Source organism: Neophocaena asiaeorientalis, unplaced genomic scaffold (assembly GCF_003031525.2).
Source record: "Neophocaena asiaeorientalis asiaeorientalis breed wild unplaced genomic scaffold, Neophocaena_asiaeorientalis_V1.1 scaffold351, whole genome shotgun sequence".
Taxonomy (NCBI): domain Eukaryota; kingdom Metazoa; phylum Chordata; class Mammalia; order Artiodactyla; family Phocoenidae; genus Neophocaena; species Neophocaena asiaeorientalis.
This window is the reverse complement of record NW_020173768.1, coordinates 47,482-56,659: the sequence shown is the minus strand read 5'-3', so window position 1 is coordinate 56,659 and position 9,178 is coordinate 47,482.

Below are 9,178 nucleotides of genomic sequence, written 5' to 3'. Positions count from 1 at the left end.
CAGTTTATTGATTTTTTTAATGGATTGTGCTTTTGGTGTCAAGTCTGAGAACACTTTGCCTAATCCTAGATCCTGAAATTTTTCTCCTATTTTTTTCAAAAGATTTATAGTGTTAAGTTTTACATTTAAGTCTATCATCTTTTTTAAGTTAATGTTTTTATCAGATGTGAGGTTTAGGTTGAGGTTCAGTTTTTTGGGCCAATGAATGTCTGATTTCTCCAACACTATTTGTTGAACAAGCTATCTTTCCTCCACTGAATTACTTTTGTTCCTTTGTCAAAAATTAGTTGGGCTTTTTTGTGAGGGTTTATTTCTGGGTTCTATATTCTCTTCCATTCCTCTATGTAACTAACCTCTACCAGTACTACAGTCTTGATTCCTGTAGCTGTATAATAAGTCTTAAAATCAAGTGGACTAATTCCTCCTACTCTATACTTCTTTTTCAAAACTCTGTTGGTTATTCTAGTTCCATTGAATTTCCATATAAGTTTTAGAATGATCTCAATTTGGGAAGAATTGATAGGTATCTTTACAATGTTGAGTTTTCCAATCCACAAACACAATATGTATCTCCCTTTATTTATCCAAACTTTTTTTTTTTTTTTTTTTTTTTGGCCACACTGCACAGATTGTGGGATCTTAGTTCCCCAACCAGGGATCAAAGTCAGGCCCCCAGCAGTGAAAGCACAGAGTCTTAACCATTGGACAGCCAGGGAATTCCCATATCTCCCTTTATTTAAACCTTCTTTGGTTTCTATCGTCAGTGTTTGGTACTTTTCAGCATTCAAATACCGCACATGTTTTGTTTGATTTACACAAATTTATTTTAGTGATTATAAATAGTATTGTACTTTCTCCAGTTTTATTAAGGCATAATTGACAAAACTGTCTGTATTTAAAGTATACAGTATGATTATTGAGATATATATATACATATATATATACATTGTGAAATAATTACCACAATTAATTAATATACCCATCACCTCAAACAGTTACCTTTTTTGTATGTATGTGGTAAGAAAGCTTAAAAATCTATTCTCAGCAAATTGAAAGTATACAATACAGTATTATTAACTATAGTCACTATGCTGTACATTAGATCTCCAGAACTTATTCATCTCATAATTCAAAGTTTCTATGCTTTGACCAACATCTATCTACTTCCTCCTCCTACCCCCACTCAAGCCCTTGGAAACCACTATTTCACTCTTTTCTTCGCTGAGTTTGACTTTTTTTAAATTCCATGTATTGGTGAGATCATACAGTATTTGTCTTTCTCTGTCTGGCTTATTTCACTTAGCATAATGTCCTCCAGATTCATCCATGTTGTTGCAAATGGAGGATTTCCTTCTTTTTTATGGATAATTACATATAATATTTTCTTTACCTATTTTCAACACTTAGGTAGTTTCTTTATCTTGGCTATTGTGAGTAATGCTGCCATGAACATGGGAATGGAGATATCTCTTCAAGATATTGATTTCATTCCCTTCACATATATACCTAGAAGTGGGACTGATGAATCATACAGTAGGTCTGTTTTAAATTTAATTTCAGTATTCCTGTTTTCATGCTAGTATATAGAAATATACTGATTTTGTTTATCTTTCATCCTGTGACCTCGTTGAACTTACTCATTAGTTCTAAGAGGGTCTGGTGGGTTTTTGCATATTTTTAGAATTTTCTATGTAGACAGTCATGTCACCAGCAAAGAGGGACGATGTTATTTCTTCCTTCCCACACTGAATGACTTTTATTTCCTTTTCTTATCTTTTTTTTTCTTTTTCTTATCTTATTGCACTGTCTAGAACAATCAGTACAATGGTGTGGCGAGAGTGGGCATTCTTGCCTTTTTCCTGATCTTAGGGAGGAAAGCATCTATCTTTCATCATTAAGTATAATGTTAACTGTACTTAAATTTTGGTTCTTACAGAAACAAAATACATTTAAAATTTTATAAGTGAACAGTTTACAGTCTTCTCTCACCCTATGAGGGTAATTCCTTTCTAGTAAAGGAAAATCTAGAGCACATTTTCAATTTTAAAATGTACTTGTGAGTAAAATTAATGGTACACACTATTTAAATTATTAATAAACAATATATATAATGAAGAATGTTTATTCAATTGATGTGTTAATGCAAAAATCCCAGAGAGGTAGAGACAAAAGCAATCAATAAGAACGATGGTAACAATGCACAAGATTATTGCTACTGCTAATTAGCAAATTACTTTGAGAACTTAATGCAGCCTGTGCTGACTGTGGATCTGGATGAAGGCTCTCTTTCAGCTAGGAATAGTCCTAGTAAATGTGAAGAAATACCTAGTAAGTAAAGGATAGTACCCAAAAAAGTATAAGGTTAACTGTAGGTTTTTTGTAAATGCTCTTTATCAAGTTCAGGAAGTTCCCCTTTGTTGTTCTTTTTTCTGAAACTTTTATCATGAATGGGTGTTGAATTTTTATAAAATTTTGGTCATAAGATACACATAACTTAAAATTTACCATTTTAAACTTTTTAAAGTATACATTCAGTGTCAGATAGTGTACATTCACTATACTGTTTTGAAGAGAAGGAAATGGAGAACTGCAAAAGGAGACCTTGTCCCAGGGAGGAGTGGAGCTCTGCTGTCGGCAGCACCTAGTGCTTGCACAGGTACGTGAGCTCCCCGAGGGTGGGCAAGTTCCCAAGGCTGCCAGGTGCTAGGCCTGCAGGGATTTGCACTTGGGCAGGCCAAGGGGCCAAAGATAAGCAAGAACCATCTGTCAGTTCCCTATTGAAAAGCCCCTTCCTTTCTCCTCCAGGAGAAAGTCTTACCTCCTCAGTCTGGTATCCAGGGTCCCTCTGACTGACTCTTCTAAAAGTATCATCCAGGGCAACTCTTGCTCCAAACCCTAATGTCCTGCACTTAGAATGGAACCCAAGCCCTGCCTGCATCCTCAATAACTAACGGTGCCCAGTAGCTAAATGGGGCTCGTTTTGGACGCACTAACATATATCACATGTCATGGATAGACAGAGGGACAGATAGGCACAGGTATTCTGGTGAAGGGCTTATGGTTATCCTTTAAAGGTTTATGGATTATTATTTCAAAGTTTATGATTATTATTTGAAGTTTCATGTCTGTTACTATCTTGCCATCTATCAAATGCACACTTAGGGTAGATCCAACATGAAACCTTGTACATTGAGAAGTGAAGGAGATAATGCTGATTGTGTGTGTGTGTGTGTGTGTGTGTGTGTGTGAGAGAGAGAGAGAGAGAGAGAGAGAGAGAGAGAGAGAGAGAGAGAGAGAGCGCTGATCAGGGCTGGGGGTACAGGCCTGCTCAGGCTGTACAACTGGCCCCCCAGGACCTGCTCCTGGATGCACTCAGCCTGGTGCTGTCCACATCCAGCACTTCCAACTCAGCCAAGGGGAAGGCGGGGTGGGAAAGTGTCATTTCTCATTTCCTTTGACCAGCTCAAGAAGAAACAGAGCTCGGTTTTCTGAGAGCCTCATAATTAAATGAATTAAAATGTTTTCCTTCACGGTGACTGTGCCAACTCCCGTCCACCTCTCCCTGGCCCCATTCCCAGCGAGGGGATAGAGGCTGGGAGGACGCAGAATGACATGCTGTGTGCTTCCAGAGCAATTAGCTTGTGCATCGTCATGTTGGGGAGAGATTTATGGCTGGCTCTTGGAGCATTCCAGCCCAGACCTCTGTAGCCTGGATTTGTCTTCTGGGGAAGTTCCTGGAAGCGGAGCCTCAATATTAATTCCAATTACAGTCAGATGAGAACCCATTCATAAGGATCGCCTTCGACAGGCTCCTCTTCTGCCGACATTGAGCCACCATTGCTGTCGCCAGCCTCAGAGAGGGAGGAAACAGTGCTGGGCTCAGCCCTGGGTGCTCCGGCAAGTGGGGGAGGCAGGCCATGGTGTGCTGGGCTTTGAGGGGAAGGGCTGAGGGAGCACGAGCAGGAAAAATGTGAAGGATATGATGTCCCAGAACCTTTAGTCAAAGGACCATCCTCAGTACCCTCCCTAGATTCTTCTGGAAGGGTGGCAATGCAGGGGGCACTGTCTGGGGTCTGACCTTTTCCCAGGCCCTGGGACCACACCCTTTGACTTGGTTTCTGAAATAGACCCTCTAGTCCCAAAGTAGGAACCCAAGTCCTTGATGGACCCAGGATTCACTGGAGCCACGCCCTCCAAAGGGTCCCAGGTGTACGCTGGGGACAAAGCCTACTGTCTGGCCATCAGTGTCTGCTCACCGAGCTGTCCCTTGAGGGGTCCTGGGTGAGCAGGGCCGTCGGTGACTGACACACACTCATTATCACATCTGAAGATGGATGTTCCTCATGGCACCAAGACCCCAAGGACCAAATATAAACCCAAGGAAGCAATTACCCGAGTATTGATTATGGATTAGGCTAACAACATTACTAATTACATCTAAAGATGTGTATCCACTGCACCAGCCTGTTAATGGCTTTCATGAGGTATTAAGGCTGCTAATCTGGAAAAACAGTAGGTTTATCACCAGCTGTAATTACAGGGTCCCTGGAGAAAGAAGATGGCCAAGGCGTGCAGCCTTCGTTTCCATGACCCCAGCTTTCCAAGGACACCCCCAGTGGAGACCTCGAGGGCCATGTCCATCATCCAAGACTGGAGTGAGTGCCCTGGTCAGCCAGTGAGTGGTGAAGTATGGCACAGGGCCTCCCTTGCAAGGGTGGTGGCTCACAAAGGTCAGGGACTGGGCCCTTTCCTCCAGGACAGGAAAGTAGGGGAAGCTTTGGGTCCCTCCACCTATGGAATTATTTCATACTTCTCTCTTTGCTGGTACCACTTCTCCCCTTTCCCCTCCCCACCTCCACCTATGCCTTGCTTGCCTTCTGGTTTCTGCTTAGAGTCACCCCTGGAAACCTCCCCTGTGTTCCCCTGACTGGGCGAGCCCCTCTCTCAGCTCTCAGAGGGCCAGCCCCTCCTGGGATAGAAGGTTGAGTCCATCTTCCTCTCCCCAGACCATCAGGTCAGGAAAAAGTGACTAAATAGATCTGATTGGATAAGAGTTACTAGACCATGTGGTAGCCCTAGTTATTTATGTGTTTAGTTTTTTAACAATTTCTGAGCATTCTATATACTTTTAATATTATAGGGATCCTATTTCTGAATATTTTCCTCATTATATTTTCTTTTAAATTATTACCTTTTAATTACTCAAGGAATACATGAATACATTTTTCGTTAAAAACTCAGACCTTAGAGTCAGTCTCCCAAGGCAATAGGAGTAAAAGCAAAAATGAACAAATGGGACCTAATCAAATTTATAAGCTTTTGCACAGCAAAGGAAACCACCAACAAAACAAAAGACAACCTATGGACTGAGAGAAAATATTTGGAAACAATGCAACTGACAAGGGCTTATTTCCAAAATATACAAACAGCTCGTACAACTCAACAACAACAACAAAACAATCAAAAAGTGGGCAGAAGACCTAAATAGATATTTCTCCAAAGAAGACATACATATGGCCAATAGGCACATGAAAAGATGCTCAACATTGCTAATTATTAGAGAAACGCAAATCAAAACTACATTGAAGTACCACCTCACACCGGTCAGAATGACCATCATTAAAAAAGTCTACAAATAACACATGCTGGAGAGGGTGTGGAGAAAGAGAATCCTCCTACATTGTTGGTAGGAATGTAAATTTGTGCAGCCACTATGGAAAATAGTAAGAAGGTTCCTCATAAAACTAAAAATAGAGTTGCCATATGATCTAGCAATCCCACTCCTTGGCATATATCAAAATATGCCAAGGACAAAATTATAATTTGAAAAGATACATACATTCCTATGTTCACAGCAGCACTATTCACAATAGCCAAGACATGGAAACAGCTTAAACGTCCATCAACAGAGGAGAAAGAAAAAATGTTACACACACACACACACACACACACACACACACACACACACACACACAATGGAATACTACTCAGCCATCAAAAAGAATGAAATAATGCCATTTGCAGCAACATGGATGGACCCAGAGATTATCATACTAAGCAAAGTAAGTCATAAAGAGAAATACAAATATCATATGATATCACTTATATGTGGAAGCTAAAACATGACACAAATGAACTTAGGAAACAGAAACAGACTCACAGGCACAGAAAACAAACTTAGTTACCAAAAAGGAAAAAGGGTGGGGGAGGGATAAATTAGGAGTTTGGGATTAGCAGATACAAACTACTATATATAAAATAAACAACAAGGTCCTACTGTATAGCACGGGGACTATATTCAACATCTTGTAATAAACCGTAATGGAAAAGATTATGAAAAAGAATACATACATATATATATATATATATACACACACATATATATATGAATCACTTTGCTGTATACCAGCAACTAACACAACATTGTAAGTCAACTATACTTCAATAAAATGAAATTAAAAATCCAATCCAGGAACCTGTACTGATTTACAAAAAAAAATACCAACCTCCCCACAAAAAAAACCCTCAGACCTTATAGATCAAATTGAATCCCCTCTTTGCCACTATCCACAACCCCAGAGGGGGCACAGGTGCAATTTGGTGTGGCTGCTTCTAGACCATTTGTGCGTCTGTGCACACACATTTGTACCTACAGAAATAAAGAATGCTGTTTTGCATGCTGGTGTGCGTGTGTGCCCATGTTGCATGAGTCTCTTGTCCCACGTGCAAAACCAGAGCATGACAAAAATGATGGGAGGACAATCTATCCTCATCATAGATGGGTTTTTGACCATCCTGATAAAAAATGAGAAATGACAGTGCTGGACTGTCATTAAAAATAATTGGATGAAAAAGAAAAGAAAATAATAATTGGACGGTGACTTATGTTCTCAGTTGATGCAGCTGATTTAGGGACTACTACACAGCACTGCCAACAGGTCCCATTTTCCCCCTCCTGGGACACACACTGGGATATTGGGAAGCACACTGGGGGAACTGGGATCACAGGCCCCTGACTCTCCCTCCCACCTCCTCCCCCGCTGTGGCTCAGCCTACCACAGGCCAGACCCAAGTCTTACTCTTCCCTGTAGTGGCACCTATACAGGCCTGGTGTACCCAGGAGGTACTCAGGGAATGTCTGTCAAAGGCATGGAATAAATCCAAGGAGAGCCATGGGAGAACAAGCAGCCTCCAACCAGTGGCACCAGTCAGGACCCCGGCACACCCGAACAGGGACATCTGATAATAGAGAGTCTATTTATAAAGGTGGGGGAGGGCAGAGAGCAGTGAGCTCTTCAGGTGTGAAGGGACAAGGACAGGCTGTGGCCGTTGCCTCAGAGACAGGGCTTGACAGAAGCCGGGCATTTGGTAGAGGGTACTGCCATCCATGGCAACCTCATGGTGGAGGAATTGGGAGAAGAAATGCTTCCAGGTCACTCTCTGCTACCTGCTGGTGCCTCCTGATGTCTGAGCCCAGCGGGAGTCAAAGGCCAGGGAACCTACACCCGAACAGAGATATGTGGACATGTGGCCTATCCACCTCCTTGGAGCCATCCACGGTGTGGGAGGAGGGGGAGGGCAGGCTCTGTCCCTGTCCACCCAGCTGGCCCGCAGCAGCTGGAGCGTGCCCTTCCTGAGGCCTGGCTCAGAGCTTCCACCTGCAGCCTGAGCCGGAGTGACATCAGGATCTCAGGGGTTCCCCACCTGCCACCTCAGGCTGCCCACCAGCCCCACTGCACTCCAGCAGCAGGGGGGATGGAGTGCATACCTGGGCATTTGGCCAGGTGCACAAGGGCAGGGAAACTGAAGCAGACTCCTGTTCCTCTGCAGCCGGTGACATCAGTCGGTGACATCACCAGGCTTGTTCTGCAGGTAGAGGGCGGTCAGAAGTTCAAATAACTCATCGGGGAGGTGGGACGAGGGATGGCGTCAACAGCAGGGCTGTGCCAGGAGCGCTCCTGCTGGCTGTTGAAGGGGCCGCGGCTGGAGGACAAAGCCTTGCACAGCTGTCTGAAGTTGTGACCCCAGCTCCGAGTTCAGGAAGGGTCTGTACACAGCTGGCTGCTTCTGAGTGTGTGTGACTGTGTGGCCGGGTGGGCGCCAGGCCCCAGCATGTGGGAGCACGTGGGAACTGCAGGCAAAGGGCATCCAGCTCTCTACAGGTGCATCCTTTCCACAGAAAGGCTGTGAAGACACTTTCCCTTTCCAGAGTCCTATTTGGGCTGGAGGTCGGCCCCTACCTGTCCTCTGCAGCCCAGGCGCCTCCCCTCCACCTGCAGGCCATTCTCCTCCTGTGCTGCCTCCAGCCTCTCCCCTCTAACCTCCCCGCCTCCCACACAGGGTTCTCCAGAAGTCCAGACCCCACTCAGAGCCGCCCTTGCCTCCTCTGCCTCAGAACAAAGCACAGAGCAGGTGTAAGGGAGGGGAGGAGACAGCTGGTCACACCCGTGAAGCTCAAAGTATGCAGTGTGTCCTTCCATGTCTCCTTAAGACCTTGGGCGGGGGGGCGCGCTGAGGTCTGGGAAGTTGGGGGTGGTGGCCTCACAGCTCCCAGGCACCACACGCGCTTTCGCACCTCCCGTCACTGCACACCTGGGCCTTCACTGCCTCTTCCTGCCCACGGGCAGCCCACAGCATCCTGCTGGTCAGTAAAATTCAGCCCCACAGCCCCATCTCCCCCTCGCAGTCGCGGCTTCCCGGGCTTTCCCAGGACCCCTCCTGTGCCATCAACTTGGCCCTCACTTCCCTTTGCCTCAGGGATCTGACTGGTCACCTCTATGCTTCCTGCAGAGAGAGGCCAGGTCACCGCCCAGGACGGCACTGCTCCCTAAGGAGGGTTCCCGCATCGGAGGCAGCAGGGACTGACGGCGGAAGGCGCCCAGCTGCGCGCTGAGGCCCAGAGAGCCCTGCCCGGAGCGAGCGGCGCTGAGCAGAAACCCGCAGCTACAAGCAACCGTACCCGGATGAGCAAGCACCGCGGGCATCACTCTGCTGGGTGGAGACCGAACGTCAAGACCTGTCTACACGGGGGCGCGAAGGCCCCAGGGCAGCGTGTGGACATGGGTGGCAACTGTGCCGAATATATTGCGAACAGCAACAAGGGATCAGGGCAGAGCATTCATCCAGGGTGCTTGGGTGAGCAGTTAGGTGCTACAGGAGGGCTGGAGTACCTGCTTTC